This window comes from Balaenoptera borealis (assembly GCF_965194805.1).
Source record: "Balaenoptera borealis genome assembly, chromosome: 9".
NCBI classification, from domain to species: Eukaryota; Metazoa; Chordata; class Mammalia; order Artiodactyla; family Balaenopteridae; genus Balaenoptera; species Balaenoptera borealis.
Window position 1 is genome coordinate 70,191,342 of NC_138873.1, and position 23,149 is coordinate 70,214,490.

Below are 23,149 nucleotides of genomic sequence, written 5' to 3' on the forward strand. Positions count from 1 at the left end.
CAGCCAGTTTTTGAGGAGCAGGTGGTTCCCTAGCTAGAGAACACATGTGAGTCAAGGTGTGGCCACGTAAATAAGTTTAAGCCAATGGGATGTGAGCAGAGATGTGTGTAATTTCTAGTTCATCTCTTTAGAGAGCACCTCTTTGCCTTGGGTGGTTTCTTCCTCCTTGTCTGCTGGCTGTGAAATGGTGACAACTGGAACAACCTGGAAGGCAGGTGTCACCAGTGGCACAGCCACCCTGCAAGCTCTAGACTGCCTGTGGGAAAGTAGTGAACTTCATTCTTATTATAAGCCACTCTGTTTGGGGGCCTTTTGTTACAGCGGCTAACTAATACAGAAAATGGTATCCAGAAGTGAGGTCCTACATAAAAATAACTAAAACAATGCTCAGTAGTCTGGCAGTGGGTTGCAGGACAACGGAAACTGCATGTTCTCGTGCTGCTGACTATAGACTGTTGAAAAATATTCGGTAAAATTTAGACTACAATAGCTTGAAAGATGACGCACTTACTGAGTCTGTTGGTCTAGGTTTACTACAAGGAAGAACTCATGTAGTTTGATGTTTATGGGCTTTTTCTTGCTGGTTTTTACGAAGGAGAGATGAAAGCAGACAGGATTAGCCCATTTTGGAAGCAGAGATGGAAAGAAATATAAGTCTGCTAAAGGAAAGTCCCTCTGCCTATGACCTGCAGGTTAAATTTGGGGATTCACAGGGTTGGAAAAGTCAATTCTTCTGTAGCAAACTTCTGAAGATAAAACTGTCATTCAGTACTTTTCTCACAAACCTGTTAAGACACCACATCCAGACCAGGGAGCAACTCAGAGGCAAGGATCTGATTAAGGGCACTGCTTTCCTTCCCAAGCTGACTGTTTCAGGTGGCCTCAGGGTAACAGTCATGGAACTGAGGAAGTACAGCGAGCAGTAAATAAAAGGAAGAGTCACTCAGCTTAAGAACTGTGCCCTAAGGAGTACTTTAGGAATGGTTATCATATTTGGAACGTGGCGGAAGCAAGCGCACAAGAGCCTATCACAATTTTGAGGGAATTGTTCTGCCAGAGAAACCACAAGTTTGGCCTTCAAAAGCTTATGATTTTTCTAAAGCAGCCCTCCCTACCTTCCGAACCTGTACAAGCAGAAAGCTGGAGTATTTGCCAGTGACCACTTCTCTGGCTATGGGGCCACCATGATGGCAAGTGAGAGAAAACCATCCAGAGAGCAATGCCAGTGACCACAGAGAATACCTGACAAGGGGGTGTCTCCTGATGAACAGAACCACGTTCCAACCAAGAGAATTTCTATCCTTCCAGGACAGCGGGGTCTCCATAAATCCCACCCAGCAGGGTTCATCATTGCTGAGGACCATTCACTGCTGTGTGTGTGCCATCCTTTTACGACTAGGAGATGTTATGGCAGCTATCCTGTTCCGTCTCTACTATTGCCTGTGAGTACATATTTGTGTGTGTACAATCGCGCACGCGGGATTGAAAAAAGGGGAGAGGGAGAGACTAATGTATTAGTCTGCAGGTCACTGAAGAGTCCTGATGGAAATGACTTGCACCACTCAGAGACCCAGGGCTTTGAGCTGGAGGAAATGCAGGGGACTTGGGGAGGGTGGGAGTGTGTTCCATATGCGCAAAAAGACTGTGCATGGATACTTGGATGGCCAGAGGGTTGGACTATGACGGAGACTAACAACTTCCTCCTAGTATCCTTTCTGTGCTTCTTTTAAGGAAGAAAGCCCTTCCACCCAGCTAGGAATGGCACTTCCTTGTCTCCCTTGCAGCAAATTACTGACCGATTGGCTGTGAGCAGAAGGGATATGGGTGATTCCCATGTCATCGCCTTCAAGGTCAATTCACGTGTCCTAGACACCTTTCTTTGTCCTGATTCTGACTGCGTAGTGATGAGAACTGGGGCAGCCTTGGAGCCCTAGTAGGGGATGGTAGAGGGGGCTCCACCAGGCCTGGATGGGTCACATCCAGCCTGCTGTGAGAGAGTAAGCAACTTCGATGGGGTGGTTGTGTTTGAGGCATTCTCTCATATTCCTAAGTTACCCCGGTGTGCTAGTGGTAGTAATAACAGAATGGCTTGCTGGGATGTTTCTACTAAGCCCTGAGGAAGTATGATAACATGTTACCAGACCCCCAATGGAGAATCTCTCTCTAGAGATGGGGTTGTTTGTTGTTTGTATTGAACAGTGTTAGAGAAAGAGTGACATGGTTTGTTTTTCAAAATCTTATATATTTAGCTTGATTACCTTTTTTTCTAGTGAGATTGTCATTAGATGTGTTTATATAACTGATTATATTCTAATAGGACTGGAAGATGTTCTGTACAATCCCAATACATATTTATATAATTAGTTCAACCTCCAGCATTCTTGGAGAACCTCACTGTAAGAGGATAAATTAATGAATTAGTAGGAGATGGCCTTTAATAGACAACAACTACAACAAAATATGGAATGAGGTCTGCCAAACAATGGATGCTGTGTGAATTCTACAATAATAGTATCACTCACATAAGGCTATAGAAATTAATTTTACCTATCGCTTTACACTGGGAATAAATTGAGAATGTATACCTAGTTAATGTTCTTTTTTAGAATAAATTTCAGTTTTATACCACTGAGGCTGAAAATAGAATACAGTTCCCTCAGACGCCTATAGGATGACCCACTGCCACATTTCATATTGGGAGAGAGACATTCAAGACAGTTGTTAGAGTCTACTATTTTAACTTAGCCCAAATTGTGGTGATCTAATTTGTAGTGTGGTTTTAGTGAGGCAACGATCTGTGATAATTATTATTAACTGATTTGAGGTGTTTGGCATCAAAATATATGACACATGTAAGGAAGCTTGTTTCTGTATGCATGAGGCATGGTGGGGTAATACACGTTCTTATACCCACAAACACATTGATATTCCCAAGACCAGACTCTACTAGACAGACATCATAGGTGTACTAACAAATGGATTAATCATATTTGTAAGAATGGACCCTAAAATGTACTATCAAGCTGGCACTCCGGGCTGCTTTGGGATAGGCCAATAATGATATGTGCATGGGGAGGAGATACAACAAAATATCAAAATAAAAATATTTTTCTTGTTATTAAGAAAATTTTCCAGCCTGAATAACTGATTTCTAAGAGCTTGGATTTATAAGTATCATCAGTAGGGGAGCTCTGAATATTGGATATGAGGCCATGCGATTTAAAATTACCATGATCTGCTTTTTATATACAGAGATCACCGTGGCATCTGACCCACCGCCCACAGAGAACGCCCACTGAATTGCAGTCTGAGTAACTGCATTGGTTGCGTTAGTCTAACTAGCTCCCTTCTGTCTGCCTCTGATGATGAGGACACATCAGCTGCTGGGAGATGAAGGGAAGCCCACTGGGTTTAGTGTTAGGTTTGGACTTTTAGTGTTGGGTTTATAAACTCAGGTTCTAACCCACTGAGTTAACATCTCAGTCCAGACACTAAGTAATTATTATGCATTTGAATCTGGCACATAGTGTTTTTATGTACAAAAATCTAGTATATCTGGGAAATCAAGCTTAATTGGAATATATCACTTTGTTTATAGCTCTGCTCTGACATCTTTCAAAGAAGTAATTTAAAGGTAGAAGAAGTAAACTTTTACTTTAAACACTTTTCTGTGGTGGGTAGCTTATTTATTTTAATGTCCAGAAATTTAGAAAGGTCATTTAAACAGGGAGTAGGAGAGTCTCTTTCATTTTCTTTATTCTAGGTCACTGACATTCAGATGTTCTCAGTGCTCCTGTAAAAACAGAGAATAGGAACTTCTCTTCCTTACTCCAGTTTTTCTTTCCACTTTCTAACTTTTGGTGAACTCTGGCTGGATCTGAGGTGTGCTGATGGGGTTTTGCGTACGGCTATTTCAAGGGCAGATTCAGTTAAATGGTCTGCAATGGACAAAGCTTTTCTTATGTTACATTGTTAAATATAATACAGCTGAAAATAATGTTTTTATGTGAAGTTTCTATTATTGTTTATTTGTAGCAGATAGTGGTCTACATAAAACTTCTAGGCTTATAGCTCTACAGGCTAACATTATGAATAACTAAACTGTGACAGTTCAGGCTTTCTGCCAAAATGGGTCAGGATGAGCCAGAAAGAATGCTAGAGATGCTGAACTTAATGTTTTCCTTTCCCTTGACACCTTTTCTGTCAGGAGCTGCCTTGGCTTTGGTAGTGAGTTTATCCTATATCCATGTAACTATGGAAACTGATGTAGGAGTAAGGGAGTACAGTGATGAAGCAATGGGAGCCATGGGGCTATTTTGGCCACTGTTATACTTAAGCTAATATTTACAGGGTCAGGACTTCCCTGGTGGCACAGTGGTTGGGAATCCGCCTGCCAGTGCAGGGGACATGGGTTCGAGCCCTGGTCTGGGAAGATCCCACATGCCGCGAGCAACTAAGCCCGTGCGCCACAACTGCTGAGCCTGTCACTCTAGAGCCCACAAGCCACAGCTACTGAGCCCGTGTGCCACAACTACTGAAGTCCACGCGCCTAGAGCCTGTGCTCCGCAACAAGAGAAGCCACCACAATGAGAAGCCCACGCGCCACAATGAAGAGTAGCCTCCACCTGTCACAACAGAGAGAGCCCGCGTGCAGCAACGAAGACGAAATGCAGCCAAAAAAAAAATACAGTGTCGTAGAATTTATAAATGCACAAGATCCCAGAGATTATTACATCTTTCACTTTTTTGGTTGGGTTAAGTTGAACTCGTGTCACACCCTGCTGGTGGTGCTTCACTAGTCCCAGTGGTTCAAAAAAGATAGGAGCAGTGCTGGATCACAATCTGGTCATGTGACCTTAGAACTTTAAGCCCTGTTCTCTCTCCTGGTGTCTGGTTTATCATCTCTATGTGGCTAATGTCTACACTGTCAAAGGCCGCTTTACCATCTGCACTATCATTTTAATTTCCATCTTTTCTTCCTTAGAAATGGGTTAAGAATGGAGAAGAGAAGAAAAAGGAAGCAGAGGGAGTCAGTGTCTTGCCATTACAGCTTTCCATCTCAGGAAGACACATCATTTCTCCTTCCTCTGCTCCCTTCCCATGTGGGTAAAACCTCCCCACACTGCAGCACTGTGGACACTGGCTTATGCTCCTCTACCCTACAGAACTGGCCTGGAGTAGGTCACCAGTGACTCCTTGACCAAATCCAATGGATGCTTTTCCACGCCTTCACTGACTTGACTTTTCTGGACATTAACATAGTTTGAAACTTCCTCCTTGAAACTGTGCCTCCTCTGGCTTCTGTAGTAAGACTGACTTCCTCCTTATCTTTCTACTCCCAAAATATTTGTGTTCCTGCCCCACATGCATCCCTCCCAAGACTGTACCGTTAATTGGGAGACAAGATAATGTAGTGCCAAAAAGCTTGAATTCTGGAACCGGATTGCCTAGGCTTAAACCCTGGCTATTTCATTTGGATCGGCTACTTAATTTCTTGGTGCCTCAATTTTGCCATGGAAAAATGGGGATATTACTAGTAGCATCTCATAGTGTTGTTGTGAAAATTAGATTATTTAATATATATAATGTGCCAAGAATAGTGCCTGGCAAATGGCAAGTGTTTTGTAAATCTTTATTATGAGAAAAAAGAGAGAGATGGAAGAGACAGAGAGACAGAGGGAGAGAGAGAGAATTCTTTGATTAAGGGTATTTGAGTGTCTCTGCTGGAATTCCTGAACAAGGTCTCAAAAATCCATGCTCAAGAGATACAGGAAACATAACTCACATACACATTTCCTTTTCCTTTCAAATTTCAAAGTTTTGATATTGGGTCTCGCTACTTTTTAAAAACTTCCTCATTTGAACATTTCTGATAAAATAAACCCTGGTCACTGTGTCGATTACAGATCACAGATCTGCATCTCGTTTTCCCTCACTGAATGTCAAGCCAACCTTCTCTGCTCTCCCCATATTTGGAAATTTCAACTTACTATACTAAATCTAGCCTTAAATAAAAGTGAGGGGATAAAAATTATTAACATGAAGTCTACACCTTTCTCTCACCCCTATAGCAATGCAGACGACAGGGGAGATATTTGTCACAGTTATCACAAGAAAAACATTGGGAGCAGCAGACAAAGGATGCTTCCCAGAAGTCCGGATGCAGGAGGATGTTGGTGGTGGTGGTGACGGTGGCAGGGTGGGAGATTGTGCTCCCAGATGCTTGGACTTCAAATTTATGGTGGGAGAGGGGGGTGACATACTTATGGGCTATTTCCAGCTGGAGTCATTGATTCCCAGATGAACAAGAAATATTCTCCAGAGTGTTTAAAGCATGGGCAGCTGTGGTTTGTGAAGAACGTGATGGGGGAGAAGGGGTGGTTAGAGAGGAGGGATTTTAACAGAGTTTTGCTTTGGTCTACATATACCCCTCATAGTGTTCAAGAAATGCAAGTAAAGAGCTTGAGATATTTGTGAAATGACATTTGGCTGTGCTCTGTATTTCCTCATTGCCCTGCTGAGACCACACTGTGTGATTCCTGGCCTCATAAGAGTTGAATAAGCCAGTATCTTCTCAAAGCGTGAAACAATCTTTTCGTTCATCGCAAACCATACTCCTCTGTTTGTAGCTCAAGGTCTCCTTTCTGCTTTGCAATTTAGTCATCAAGAATCCTTCCACCCTTGCATTCCTATACACTAATGATGAAAAATCTGAAAGAGAAATTAAGGAAACACTCCTGTTTACCATTGCAACAAAAAGAATAAAATACCTAGGAATAAACCTACCTAAGGAGACCAAAGACCTGTATGCAGAAAATTATAAGACACTGATGAAAGAAATTAAAGATGATACAGACAGGTGGAGTGATATACCATGTTCTTGGATTGGAAGAATCAACATTGTGAAAATGACTATACTACCCAAAGCAATCTACAGATTCAATGCAATCCCTATCAAACTACCAATGGCATTTTCCACAGAACTAGAACAAAAAATTTCACAATTTGTATGGAAACACAAAAGACCCTGAATAGCCAAAGCAATCTTGAGAAAGAAAAATGGAGCTGGAGGAATCAGGCTCCTGGACTTCAGACTATACTACAAAGCTACAGTAATCAAGACAGTATGGTAGTGGCACAAAAACAGAAATATAGATCAATGGAACAGGATAGAAAGCCCGGAGATAAACCCACACACATATGGTCACCTTATTTTTGATAAAGGAGGCAAGAATATACAATGGAGAAAAGACAGCCTCTTCAATAAGTGGTGCTGGGAAAACTGGACAGCTACATGTAAAAGAATGAAATTAGAACACTCCCTAACACCATACACAAAAATAAACTCAAAATGGATTAAAGACCTAAATGTAAGGCCAGACACTATAAAACTCTTAGAGGGAAACATAGGCAGAACACTCTATGACATAAATCACAGCAAGATCCTTTTTGACCCAGCTCCTACAGAAATGGAAATAAAAACAAAAATAAACAAATGGGACCTAATGAAACTTAAAAACTTTTGCACAACAAAGGAAACCATAAACAAGAGGAAAAGACAACCCTCAGAATGGGAGAAAATACTTGCAAATGAAGCAACTGACAAAGGATTAATCTCCAAAATTTACAAGCAGCTCATGCAGCTCAATATCAAAAAAACAAACAACCCAATCCAAAAATGGGCAGAAGACCTAAATAGATATTTCTCCAAAGAAGATATACAGATTGCCAACAAACACATGAAAGAATGCTCAACATCATTAATCATTAGAGAAATGCAAATCAAAACTACAATGTGATATCACCTCACACCGGTCAGAATGGCCATCATCAAAAAGCTACAAACCATAAATGCTGGAGAGAGTGTGGAGAAAAGGGAACCCTCTTGCACTGTTGGTGGGAAGGTAAATTGATACAGCCACTATGGAGAACAGTATGGAGCTTCCTTAAAAAACTAAAAGTAGAACTAACATACGACCCAGCAATCCCACTACTGGGTACATACCCTGAGAAAACCATAATTCAAAAAGAGTCATGTACCACAATGTTCATTGCAGCTCTATTTACAATAGCCAGGACATGGAAGCAACCTAAGTGTCCATCGACAGGTGAATGGATAAAGAAGATGTGGCACATATATACAATGGAACTCAGCCGTAAAAAGAAACGAAATTGAGTGATTTGTAGTGAGGTGGATGGACCTAGAGTCTGTCATACAGAGTGAAGTTAGTCAGAAAGAGAAAAACAAATACTGTATGTTAACACATATATATGGAATCTAAAAAAAAAAAAGAAAAAAAATGGTTCTGAAGAACCTAGGGGTGGGACAGGAATAAAGACGCAGATGTAGAGAATGGACTTGAGGACACGGGGAGGGGGAATGGTAAGCTGGGATGAAGTGAGAGAGTGGCATGGACATATATACACTACCAAATATAAAATAGGTAGCTAGTGGGAAGCAGCCGCATAGCCCAGGGAGATCAGCTCGGTGCTTTGTGACCAGCTAGAGGGGTGTAATAGGGAGGGTGGGAGGGAGACACAAGAGGGAGGAGATATGGGGATATATGTATATGTATAGCTGATTCACTTTGTTATAAAGCAGAAACTAACACACCATTGTAAAGCAATTATACTCCAGTAAAGATGTTTAAAAAAAAAAAAAAAGAGCACTTGTTCTTAAGTAGAGGGTTGGGTTGGAGGCAGGTTTAGGGAGACCCGTTGGGAGTCATTTGTAATAATCCAGGGCAGAAGGAGTGAAGGACTAAAACTGGCCTGAACTATTCCTATCAGGATAAAGAAGAAGCTGTGGGTACACGAGCCAGTGTGGAGAAAGAATTGACAAAATATACTGATTAGTTAGGGGCTGTGGGAGGAAGAGGGAAGAGATAAAGTTGGCTGTGAGAATTATAGAAAGGATGACTAGGAGGTATTGTACTATTCAGACCTTTGAGAGAAGACGTTTAGAAGATTCATGAAGAGTAGTAAATAGAAACCAGATTTCAGGGTTGAGAGCACATGGCTAAGACATTCAGGAAATGAGTATAGACAACTCGTTTTTTTTTTTTTTTGGGAGAAAATATTTGACAGTCATTTATCTGACAAGGGACTTGTTTCCATTATATATATTTATATATATATACATTTTTTTTTTTAAGAATAAAGATATTTATTTATTTTGGGGGGAGTGGGAATTTTATTTTATTTATTTATTTTTAACATCTTTATTGGAGTATAATTGCTTTACAATGGTGTGTTAGTTTCTGCTTTATAACTAAGTGAATCAGCTATACATATACACATATCCCCATATCTCCTTTTAAGAGCTTGATGTCAAAGAAAATATATCATGGAAGAGTAATGAAAAGGAGGAATGCAATGGGGATGAGTCTTTGTTTGCTTCTTGTTTATTTTTATTTCTTCCTTAGAGTTAAGGGAGACTTCCATCCCATGGGAAGGGAACAGATGAAGATGAAAGGGAATAAATAAGACAAGGAATATGGAAAGGAATGGGACCCCAGGTGGAAGAGTCCACCTTGGAAAAGAAGGGATTCTTACCCTCTGTGGAGGGTTCCCTCAGAAATGTATTCATTGACACAACATTGTAAATCAACTATACTCCAGTAAAGAAAATTTAATTTAAAAAATGTATTCACTGAGAAAGGGTGGGATTTGGAGAGAAATTTCCATGGAAGGAACTGAAGGAGATCAGGTCATTGGGTAAGGTAGAAGCCAAGCACGGGCCTGGAGATTTTCATAGAATGGAAATGATTCTGAAAAACTATGGGGAAAAGATGGGCTAAGATTGAGAATGAAAAGAAAAAAGAGATATGCAAGAGCTTTGATGCTTGTCTTATTTAATGAGAGGAGCACATATTCCAATTTTGAATCAGATGTAAAATTAGATCCATATGCTATACAAATGCTTTACTTTTATAAACCTAATACTAGTTGTTGAAGACATCTTTCATTGGCAGCAGCAAAGGAAGATATAAATCTTCATTAAAGTAATGTGTTAACTAAGTTCTCCTTAAAATTCTTGCTGGGATGAGGGATGCAGAAAAAAGAGTGTCTTCTATGTCTGTCTCAGCAAGTGATCATAAAGGGCCCTTCCATTTGTCCAGTGCTTTTCAGTTTAGAAAATATATTCACTCATATAAGCTCACATGCTAAAAGGATAGGAAGGGATAACAAATCTTGAATATAAGTCACACTGGAAAAACATTTCCAAAGAAGAAGAATCTCTTCATACTGAGACTAGAAGTGAACTGCCATTTCTAGGAAAAGAGTGTAGGAAAGAGCATTAATATTCAAGATCAGCTCAGAGTTCTTCTAAGACCTTGATAAAGAAGCCTTCTCTGGGTTAGGCACATATTCTTGGAGTTTGATACTTTGCCAGTAAATGTAATATTTCCTTCTCCTTAAATTTATGTAAGCTGCTCAGAAGCCTTTGGGCTTCTTGAAATTTCAATTAGGGTTTTCAGACAGTATAGGAATAGTTATTTCTTAAGCAGCTTTGAGCTTTTTTCCAGGAATGGTGATGAATTTTTGTAGATTAGGCCAAACTTCTGTGTACACATTTTGAAACATCTGTTTAACATTTAGGGCAGGCGATTGGTCCTTGGCTTTGGCCTTGACACTATTGTAAACACCTGAGTTAACATCACTGTGGCGGGCTCTTTAGGGCCTTCTACCCTAGTTTATCATGCTACTCTTTCACATTTGAAACTTGGGACTGTGGCTTCTTGGATTTTTCATATGTGGAAGTATTGTTTATAATAATCACTTTATGTTTTATATCCTTTACGGTTTTATACACTCCATTTGCTCCTCACAAATCCCTATGAACTGTGCAGGGCAGGGCAATGCTATTTTTTTTCAACAAGAAAATAAAGCTACAGTGAAGATGATTTGCCCGAAGTCTCAGTGCCAGTCAGTGTGGAAGTGAGGATTTGAACCTACATCCTCTGACATTTGCTTTTAACTCTTTAATCTGATACTTTGATTGCCTATGTATCACGGGACTTGATTCCAGAGATGACTAATCTTATTTATATCAGATGGGACCATATACGATTTCCATTCTTCTATGTCTAAAATGGTTGGCTATTGGCAATATCATGTGTTTCTACCCCATACAGGTAGCCAAGTCCTGTGTGGAGATAGTGTAGCTTTTGGAGTCAGGCTAGCCTAGGCTAGAAGCCCCGTTCTGCTCCATGTCAGAATTGTCACCTCTACAACATTATTTAACCTCGCTAAGCCTTTGCTTCTTCATCTTTAGAAACGCTTGACAGTGCTACCTACTTTAGAGGTCCTTATGAAGATCACATAGCACAGTGTTTGCAAAAACCCTGTCTCAGTACATGGTATATTCTAAATATGTCACCGCAAATATTTTCAATACGGGTTAACAAATAGTACTAAAAGCAAACAAGAGTTCAAGAGGAAAACTAAAATGGGCATTTTAAGCATTTACAGTATGTTTAGCATTGTAGTTTGAGATAAGAAATAATTTGTCATTCTTTTAAAATACTGTGTGTGCTGTCTTTTAATTCATAGATTATTTGGGGCTGTGTGGGAGGAGAGGAGCATTATCGATCATTTTACTTTTCTTCCTTTTACATATATGTATTTTCTTATTTTCTGTAATAAACAAATTGTGCTTTTATAATAGGTATGAAGTTATAAAATAAAAATTGGTTTAAGCATTAAATGATAATATATCAAGAATGTGAAAAAAGAGCAACTTCCTAAAAGAGTCAATAGCTTTTAAAGGTGAGAGACATGATTTCGTGTTTCTCCATTCTTTTTTTTTTTGGGTTGGGTCTTCATTGCTGCGCGTGGGCTTTCTCTAGTTGCGACAAGCAGGGGCTACTTTTCCTTGCAGTGCACGGGCTTCTCACTGCCGTGGTTTCTCTTGTTGCAGAGCACCGGCTCTAGGTGTGCGGGCTTCGGTAGTTGTGGCTCGCAGGCTTAGTTGCTCCGCAGCATGTGGGATCTCCCTGGACCAGGGCTCGAACCCGTGTCCCCTGCATTGGCAAGTGGATTCTTAACCACTGCGCCACCAGGGAAGTCCCCATCAATAGCTTTTAGATGAATAGAAGTGTTTGATGTTTAAAGCAAAATACATATACCTCTTCCTTCTACTCACTTGCACTCATTTGCTCATTTATACATTTACTCATTCATTCAACAAATTACATTTAACTGTTCACTATGTTTCATGATCTGGGAGGGAATGAAAAGATGGAATTCTTAATTCATTACTGGTTATTGATGATTTATCTTTTTATCAGGGTGTGGAAACACCAAGCAAGACTTCCCCATCTTAGGCAGCCTGATGTGTATACTCTCTATTCATACGTGAGCTCACTGAAATGGATCAGGGCATAGAAACTCAGCTTCAGAAAAATAGTAGATTATGCCTATCATACACTCAATGGCAACGAATAGACTAATTTATAGAGATAAGTAGTCTGCTTGCCATCAAAAATCTTACAAAAGACGCTAAGAATACGTAATAACTGTCATTAAAATTAGCCCTATACTAAAAAAAAAAAGAACAGCCCTATCTAATAATCAAGAGAACTCACACAAGGAAGGATAAAATAGGGTTATAAGTTTTTATGAAAAGAATGTTTACCTTGGGATAAAGAAACCCATACCTGAAATTTAAGGAGCCCTTTAACTGATCAGCGGCTACTAACCTGCTAGGAGTTGTGCACTGCACTTGGCACAGGGCCGAAGAATGTATTTCTCCTTCTTCCATCATGGAAGTCAAAGGAAAGGCAGTTCCTGGTCCAGTGTTTTAAGAGTTAGTTCAAGGGCATTGGCACTGATCAGTTTATTTTTAATATTGTGATCAGAAAAAAATGCATATTTTCAGATGGTCCCTGCAATGTAACAGGCAGCTGAGTCTGAATCCTGTTTCTGTCCTAATTAGTTGTATGATCTTCGGCAGGTCACTCAGCAATTCTGAGCTTCAGTGTTCTCATCTATTAATTAGACACCATGGTTCCTTAGACTTAGGATGATTGTGAAGATTAAGTAAGGCAAGATAGGGAATGGGCTGAGGACAGTATCCAGGATGCAGAAGAGATTCAAAAATGTTATGCCTTCCATTCAAACAATATTTGATGAATGGAATGTGTGGTTTTCCAAGACTTGCCATGATTTTAATTCTACTTTTAATTATTTCTTAAAATCAAGATTTTTTCTTCTGTGGAAATATATAACCAAGTTCATATAAAAATCAAATGGGTAATATAATTTAATTTCTTAAATTTATTTTTTTTTCATCTGGCATTTTAGAAAAATGTCTATTTTTTTGTTTTTAAATAGAGGTAGTGTTGCATGTTTGCGAACATTTCCACATGACACAGGGAGGTATCATTACCAACTGATCCTTCAGTCAACAAATATGTATTGAGTACCTGCTCTGCTCCAGCCCTTTTCTGGGACTGTGTACATAGCCGTGAAGAAGACGGACACGGTCCCTGCTCTTTTGACGCTCACAGTGTGGTAAACTACAAGGAGAGGATGCTGTGATAGGTAATAACAGGGAGTACAGCTCTATACTGGGTAGGGAGGGGAGTCCTCCCTGAGGAGGGGACATGTCAGTTAAGGCTGAAGGAAGAGAGAGAGCAGCTATGAGTGAATAGTGGAGAACAGTAAGCCAAATGCCCCAAGGTCGAAAGGTATGTACTTGAAAATGATAAAGGTCAGTGTGGTTAGAGCTCAGGAATTTTGGGAAGAGTGGCTTGAAACATCAAAGGGCTAGCCGTGGACCCAGTCATGCAAGGCCTTGTAGATCACGGCAAGGGGTATGGATTTGACTTTTAGAGCATGGGGAAGCCATTGATGGAAAGTCAAAATTGTAAAAGATCTGACCCCTGGGTTGTAATTTAGGTGAGATGGTCATGGACAAAGTTGGAGGGACGAGAGGTACAGAGAAGCAAATAGATTAGTCTTCTTTTTTGCAGATAGAAAGTTTAGGGTTTGTTTTTTTGGTTTTTTTTTGTTTTTTTCTTTTTTCTTTTTCTTTGCATGGAATGGATGTGTGAGATAAAGAAGATAGATGAAGCTAGGATGACTTGCAAGATTCTGGCTTGAATAATTGGATAGTTAGTGGTACTATTTACTAAAATGGGGAAAAAGATGGAGAAGATGTAGGATAATTTTGTTTTACTTTGGTGGTGGAAAGATGAAGAATTCTGTTTCGAACGTCTTAAGTTTGAGATGCTTGTAAGGCATTCAAGTAGAGACATTAAGCAGACAACTAGATCAGACCATATCATTCACTTCTTGAAACCCGCCACTGGCTTCCCATCTCAGTTAGAATAAAATCTAAATTTCTTATAATGGCCAGCGAGGTCTTGTTTTGGCTTCTGCTTACTGCTCTGATCCCATCTTCCTCCTTTCTTCTCCTCACTCACTGCTTCAGGCACACTTGTCTTCTTACTCTTTGTGGAAACTCCCCAGGTCATTCCTGCCTCAGGGCCTTTGCACTCACCCTACTTTCTGCCTGAAAATCTCTTCCCACAGATCTTCACCTGTCTCCTACCCCTACTCCATTCAGCTCTGTGATCAAATTTCAACTCAGAGCTTCTTCTCTGGCCCCTCTACCTAGAATGGTTTCCACCTTCAACTTTAACACTCTCTCCCTGGATCCTGATTAATTTTTCTCCCTAGCAGTTATTGCTTCTAACACATAAATATTTTACTTGTTTATTGTCTTTATGGCCTGTTTCCTCACTAGAAGACAAGCTTCGTGGAAGCAGGGACTTTGTTCAGCTTGCCACCATATCCCCAGACCCAGGTTAATACCTTGTACATCACGGGCACTCAGTAACTCAATAAATATTGACTGGATGAAGGGCTCTTCAAGTCAGAGGGCAAAGGAGTGGTTGAGTCTAGAATATACCTTTGGGAGCCATTAGCATGTAGATGGTGTGTAAAACTCCGGGAGTGACTGAGATGATCTGGGAGAGAGGATGAGGTATGCAGAGAAGACGGCCAAGGCTTAGTGCTAAGTCTTTCAGAGATTGGATCAAGGAGGCTGAAAGAGGATGAAAGCGAATGGAGACTGAAGGGTGATATTAGAGGAGACTGGAGGATCTTCAAGGAAACCAGGGGAGCTTAGAGACATGATTCCCAAAAGTGAGTGCTATTAGAAAGCAGAAGCACCTAGAGCCTGTCATACAGAGTGAAGTAAGTCAGAAGGAGAAAAACAAATATCGTATATTAACGCATATATATGGAATCTAGAAAAATGGTACAGATGAACTGGTTTGCAAGGCAGAAATAGAGACACGGATGTAGATAACAAACGTATGGACACCAAGGGGGAAAATTGGGTGGGGGGGTGGTGGTGGTAGGATGAACTGGGAGATTGGGATTGACATATATACACTAATATGTATGAAATAGATAATTAATAAGAACCTGCTGTATAAAAAAATAAATAAAATTCAAAAATAAAATAAAATAAAACACATTAAAAAAAATAAAGAAAGCAGAAGCAATCTCTTGTTTTATCTTTTCTCCCACAAAGTAATTTTTCAGCTACCACATGATGGCTCAAAGTTAATTTCTTGACATACCTTAAAACTTAGCCATATTGAGACTATTCATTATAAGCTGAAAGTACTAAGTAATTAATCTGCTATTGTGTAGCATAATTACAATCCTTTCATCAACCTTTTTTGCCTATTACTGTTTATTGAAATTTATACTTAGAATAAATGTTATACTAAGAAATATTTTCATTCTTAAATTGCTTCATAAAGTTATTTTTGTTCCCAACTGCCTGTCCTTTCATCTTTGTATGGATATCACAATATAGTTGTAATCAGAGCTGGGTAGAGTGTGCTGGGTGGATGAGTGAAATGAAGGAAGCATCAGGATAGGTGGGCTATTAAAGGAATTATAGTTGACCCTCTGTATCCGTGGTTAAGCATCCATGGATTCAACCAACCATGGACTGAAAATATTTAAAAAAATTTTGGAAATCTCCAAAAAGTAAAACTTGAATTTGCCATGCATTAGCTACTATTTGCATTGTATTTACAACTATTACATAGCATTTACATTGTATTTGGTATTATAGTAAACTAGAGATGATTTAAAGTATACAGGAGGATGCCTGTAGGGATATGCAAATAATGTGCCATTTTATATGAGGGACTTGGACATTGGTATCCTTGGGGGTCCTTGAACCAATCCCCCACTGAAGCTGAGGGCCGAGGGCTGCCTGTAGAATTATCCTTCCTCACTTATATACCAGTGTCCTTAAAGTTACAAATACACTACAAAGAGATCATAAAAGTTGCTTGAAAAATTGTGGGATGGATATTAATATTTCATCTGCTCAACTAATATAGATTTAATAAATCAACTTATCAGGCTGTGTGCTACTTAAACAAAGCTAAGTTTGATTTGATTTTCTATAACATTATCAGAAAATTAATTCTGCTTCATTGTTGATGTTGCCAAATAATTTCCTTGGTTTTGAACTACTTCAGGGAGGTCTTAAATAAATGGAGCCAAACACGCATTTTCATAGTTGATTTTATCTGTCCTCTAATATCCTGACTTATTTTTTTATTTAGAAATGTACTGGAAGCCACAGTCACCTTGACCACTGGTAAAATCCATGTTATTTTCTTCTCTCAGAGGAAATTTTTCTTTCAATTTAGGTACCGTGTAGTGTTTCAGCACTGTTCTCTTGGGCCATGAAGAAAATACTGCACTCTCTAGTATTATGGCAAATCATATACAATTACAGAAGGCAGCCTTTGCTTGAAGTTATTTCTTACTGGCCCAGGCAGTGTTTATCATTGCATATGGAATATTTTAATTTTAGATAAAATGCTAAAACCATTTTTTATTAGCTTTAAAATATCAGCAAAATGATTTCTCTTATAATTATTGTTTCTGATACAGGTAGGACAAAGTGTTCTGAATTTGTACCTTCGTGTTAATTTCAGTTTGAAAATGTAAGAAGTGAAGGTTTAAAAATCTGTCTTGTCATCATTTATGGAAACTAATCTCTCTCTCTCTCTCTCTGTCTTCCTCCCTACTTTGCTCTCTCCTCTTTCTTCTTCTCTTCTGTTTCACAAAGATTTAAAGCGGCATGCAAAGATGTAAAGAATAAGTTAAAATAAATATAAGAGCAGTAAGAAATAGGAGGCAATGGAAAATATAAAGGATAGGAAAGTAGAAGGGAATTAGGAATGAGGTTAAGTGCCCCAATTCTCGCCACAAAATCACATGTACTTATTAGAGGCAGGCTGTGAGTGGAAACTAAGACTTCTAACTGGCAATATGAGGAAGGAAAAATACGCCAGTCACCTAGAATAATCACCGTTATTCCTACAGTGAGACCAGAAAGACTTTTTTCTAGACTTGGCCCTCATAGAGGAAATACTATGTAGCATAACAAACAAAGTCTTTACCAACATTCTTGATGTTTAACGGTAGGGATCATTTTCATGTGGGCTTATGGTATTAAGCCAAAGTGCAACTCAGTAAAAACAATTCAGGTTCATAGGGATGGGAGAGTGGAAGGGGTACTTACCATATAATGTGGTCAAAGTGAAATACTCCCTAATGATCTACTGTAATTTGGATTATATAATATTTAGATGAATGGTAAGTTTCATATCCTTGAGGACACTGATTTTTAAGCTACAGGTTGCATCTGTTAGAGGATAATAAAATTAATTCAGTGAGCGGCAACCAACATTTAAAAAGGGGGAAAAAAAAGTAGAAGAGTACAAAATAGAAAAATCAGTGTGTCTTGAGAAACGTTTCATGATTTCTTTCAAATGGTTGTACTGGGTCATGATGCAAAATGAATTTCTTACTTTGAGTCTAGTTCAAAGGTTTGAAAAACCCTATATTGAGGCAATTCTCATAAACTGTCTTCCTTGCCTAATTCTGTGGAGGATACTGCTTGGCAGTAACTGTAAGATGATATCCCTGGGCAACACCTTGAGAAAGGCAATTCTGAGTTCAGTCATCAGCTGCGGGATGGAGTGTGGGTGCAGCGGTGGGAGAGTAGGGGAGTAGTTCTGGCATACATTTGGAAAAGAGAAATCACTGACAAGCCCTCCACCCTGCGGCATGACAGTAAACCAAGACAGCTCACACCAGGGGAGCAAGAGGAAGGTCTGCAAAACTAAATTCACAGCTCAGTGTGCAGCCTCATCTATAACCTATTAAACACTGAGAGTCACCCATCCAAAATAATAACTTAGGTCCTTTTTACAGGTGATAAGTAGACTGCAGGTCTCATAATAAGTAATAAGTTAACTGCATAATTGTGATAAAATCACATCATTTATGACAAGAGAATAACCTCTAGAAAGGTACCCTTTGTTTCCACAAGGTAAGTCTCCCTGATGCTAAAGATTATTTCAACTCTTTATAATTTGATTAATTTCATCAACTATTATTTAAAAATTCAACCTATGTCACTCTCACAAACTTCAAAAGTAATTTCCTGTGTGTTGAAGTGACACCATTAGAAATGTCTCAAAATATGACTTCATACGTGATAATTCCTACATTCCATTTGCCCCATAATTAAACCCATGAGGAATCACATAAAGGGAGGTTATAACACTGCCTGTCTTATAAGTTATTCTAGTTTTTTTAAAAGATTTACTTGGAAATAAGTCGGATAGAGAAAGACAAATACTGTATGATATCACTAATGGGAATATCTTGGGAATCTAAAAATTACAACAAACTAATGAATATAACAAAAAAGAAGCAGAGTCACAGATGTAGGTAACAAACTAGTGGTTACCAGTGGGGAGAGGGAAGGGGGGAGGGGCAATACATGGCTAGGAGATTAAGAGGTACAAACTATTAGGTATAAAATAAGCTACAAGGATATATTGTACAACATGGGGAATATAGCAAATATTTTATAATAACTATAAATGAAGTATAACCTTTAAAAATTGTGAATCACTATATTGTACACCTGTAATTTATGTAATGCTATGTATCAACTATACTTCAATAAAAAATGAGCCTAAAAAAAAAACTTGGGTATTGTGAATTGTCTTTTCCTTTTATCTTTTTAAAAAACTTTTATTGGAGTACAGTTGATTTACAATGTTGTGTTAGTTTCAGGTGTACAGCAAAGTGATTCAGTTATACATACATATATATCTGTTCTCTTTCAGATTCTTTTCCCATTTAGGTTATTACAGAATACTGAGTATAGTTCCCTGTGCTATATAGTAGGTCCTTGTTGGTTATCGATTTTATATATAGTAGTGTGTGTATGTTAACCCCAAGCTCCTGATTTATCCCTCCCCCACCTTTCCCCTTTGGTAACCATAAGTTTGTTTTCAAAGTCTGTGAGTCTGTTTCTGTGAATTGTTTTTTCACTGCCTTGTCTTATCCACCATCTGTAGGCTTCCTGAGGTCAGTGACAATGTTATGAAAATAAAGTGAGTTTACTAATATGTAATTTCTACACAATGAAATTCACCCTTTTCGTGTGTACAGTTCTAATGAATTTTGACAAATGTATACAGTGTTGTGTAAGCACCGTGGAAATCAAGGTATAGAACTTTTCCATCCGCACAGAAAGGTTCCTTATGTCCCTTTCTAGTCATTCCTCTTTGACCCTCAGCCCTTGAAACCACTGGTCTGCTTTGGTCCATATTATAGTTTTACCTCTTTCAAAATGTCATTTAAATGGAACCATATAATATGTAGTGTTTCGAGTCTCATTCATTTTGTTACATGTATTGGCAGTTCCTTCCTTCTTAATGCTGAGCTGTGTTCTATAAACGACTTATTTATCCATTCACCCATTGACGGACATTTATGTATTTTCCAGTTTTTAGTGATAATCGCTAAAGCTACTATAAACATTTATCTACAGATGTTTGTGTGGACCTATGGCTTCATTTCTCTTAGGCAAATGCCTAGTTGGGTTGCTGGCTCACATAGTGAATGTATATTTAACTTCATAAGAGCCAAGCTTTTCTTGGCTACAGTCATTCATCACTCATTGTTGGCCAAGGATCAGTGCTGATATGGAAAAAAATTGGGTACATGTGAATGAAAAACCACCAGCCAGCCATTAATCCCAATGAAATTATTACCAGAAAACACAGGAAAATTGACTGAACTTGCCTTCTACCTCCTTAGTTACCCTTGATTACTCTGAATTTGTTGCAAATAAACACTGAAATGGCTCAAAGGGAGCAGAAAACAAGCTAGAAAAACAACTGAAAGTGTGCTAAATCCATAAATTAGAAAATGAGGGACTTCCCTGGTGGCGTAGTGGTTAAGAATCCACCTGCCAATGCAGGGGACAGGTTTGATCTCTGGTCCAGGAAGATCCCACATGCCGTGGAGCCCGTGCGCCACAGCTACTAAGCCTGCACCCTACAGCCCGCGAGCCACAACTACGGAACCTGAGTGCCACAACTACTGAAGCCCGCGCACCTAGAGCCCACGCTCCACAACAAGAGAAGCCACCGCAATGAGAAGCCTGCGCACCACAATGAAGAATAGCCCATGCTCACTGCAACTAGAGAAAGCCCATGTGCAGCAATGAACACTCAATGCTGCCAAAAATAAATAAATTTATTTTAAAAAAATGAGTGTCTAGAGAAGTAGGGATTAGATATGCTTACAAATTATGCAGAGTGCTTGCTTTTATCATCTTCCTACTTTGAGCTAGAAAAATAATTATATTTCTGAAGATGCTGGCTTCAGGTTAAAAGAGTTGAATTTACGTGCAAGTAACATAAAAGTGACTTAGATTATTTCTTTTGAAAATGCAATCTAAAAAATCAGTTTTGTATTTATTGTGATAAGTTTTAGCCACTTCAACAGAGACACCTCAACAAATGCTGTCAGACTGAAATGCTCCCTGATCATCAAGTGCTCCAATGTATTGCCATAAATAAGAAACCAGCCACAATACGAAATTCACATTTTAATCAAAGTCTCTCTGTCTGAATTTCCAATGTGTCTTTCCTTATGGTTTTGTATCTGTAGGATCTCAATTAATTATTTTGACTGAGGCTCAAAACACCATCCATTCAGTGAAGAGCCATTTTATGTCTTTAGTATTTATTTATTTATTTATTTAACATCTTTATTGGAGTATAGTTGCTTTACAATGTTGTGTTAGTTTCTGCTGTATAACAAAGTGAATCAGCTATATGTATACATATATCCCCATATCCCCTACCTCTTGCATATCTCTCCCACCCTCCCTGTCCCACCCCTCTAGGTGGTCACAAAGCATGGAGCTGATCTCCTGTGCTATGCAGCTGCTTCCCACTAGCTATCTATTTTACATATGGTAGTGTATATATGTCAGTGCTACTCTCTCACTTCATCCCACTTACCCTTCCCCCTCCCTGTGTCCTCAAGTCCATTCTCTATGGCTGCATCTTTATTCCTGTCCTGCCCCTAAGTTCTTCAGAACCATTTTTTTTTAAGATTCCATATATATGTGTTAGCATACAGTATTTGTTTTTCTCTTTCTGACTCACTTCACTCTGTATGACAGACTCTACGTCAATCCACCTCACTACAGATAACACAATTTCGTTTCTTTTTATGGCTGAGTAATATTCCATTGTATATATGTGCCACATCTTCTTTACCCATTCATCTATCAATGGACACTTCGGTTGCTTCCATGTCCTAGCTATTGTAAATAATGCTGCAATGAACATTGTGGTACATGACTCCTTTTGAATTATGGTTTTCTCAGGGTTTATGCCCAGTAGTGGGATTGCTGTGTCATATGGTAGTTCTATTTTTAGTTTTTTAGGGAACCTCCATACGTTCTCCATAGTGGCTGTATCAATTTACATTCCCACCAACAGTGCAAGAGGGTTCCCTTTTCTCCACACTCTCTCCAGCATTTATGGTTTGTAGATTTTTTGATGATGGCCATTCTGACTGGTGTGAGATGATACCTCATTGTAATTTTGATTTGCGTTTCTCTAATGATTAGTGATGTTGAGCATCCTTTCATGTGTTTGTTGGCAATCTGTACATCTTCTTTGGAGAAATGTCTGTTTAGGTCTTCTGCCCATTTTTGGATTGAGTTGTTTGTTTTTTTGAAATTGAGCTGCATGTGCTGCTTGTATATTTTGGAGATTAATCCTTTGTCAGTTGCTTCGTTTGCAAGTATTGTCTCCCATTCTGAGGGTTGTCTTTTGGTCTTGTTTATGGTTTCCTTTGCTGTGCAAAAGCTTTGAAGTTTCATTAGGTCCCATTTGTTTATTTTTGTTTTTATTTCCATTTCTCTAGGAGGCGGGTCAAAAAGGATCTTGCTGTGACTTATCTCATAGAGTGTTCTGCCTATGTTTCCCTATAAGAGTTTTAAAGTGTCTGGCCTTACATTTAGGTCTTTAATCCATTTTGAGTTTATTTTTAGGTATGGCATTAGGGAGTGTTCACCACTTATTGAAGAGGCTGTCTTTTCTCCACTGTATATGCTTGCCTCCTTTATCAAAGGTAAGGTGACCATATGTGTGAGGGTTTATCTCTGGGCTTTCTATCCTGTTCCATTGATCTCTATTTCTGTTTTTGTGCCAGTACCATACTGTCTTGATTACTGTAGCTTTGTAGTATAGTCTGAAGTCTGGGAGCCTGATTGTTCCAGCTCTGTTTCTCTTTCTCAAGATTGCTTTGGCTATTCGGGGTCTTTTGTGTTTCCATACAAATTGTGAAATATTTTGTTCTAGTTCTGTGAAAAATGCCATTGGTAGCTTGATAGGGATTGCATTGAATCTGTAGATTGCTTTGGGTAGTATAGTCATTTTTGCAATGTTGATTCTTCCAAACCAAGAACATGGTATATATCTCCATCTGTTTGTATCATCTTTAATTTCTTTCATCAGTGTCTTATAGTTTTCTGCATACAGGTCTTTTGTCTCCTTAGGTAGGTTTATTCCTAGGTTATTTTATTCTTTTTGTTGCAGTGGTAAATGGGAGTTTTCCTTAATTTCTCTTTCAGATTTTTCATCATTAGTGTATAGGAATGCAAGAAATTTCTGTGCAATAATTTTGTATCCTATTTTATCAAATTCTTTGATTAGCTCTAGTAATTTTCTGGTAACATCTTTAGGATTCACTATGTATAGTATCATGT

At 38.9% G+C, this 23,149-nt stretch overlaps 1 long non-coding RNA gene across 2 annotated transcripts in view; it reads left to right on the forward strand.

Moving 5' to 3' along the window:
- Positions 1-1,358: 1,358 nt before the first annotated feature.
- LOC309635158 overlaps positions 1,359-23,149 on the forward strand; it is a 161,558-nt gene continuing 139,767 nt past the window's right edge. For both annotated transcript variants that reach the window (XR_014248678.1, XR_014248679.1), the window contains exon 1: positions 1,359-1,442. This is a non-coding gene — a long non-coding RNA (uncharacterized lncRNA). The remainder of the gene's footprint in view (positions 1,443-23,149) is intronic.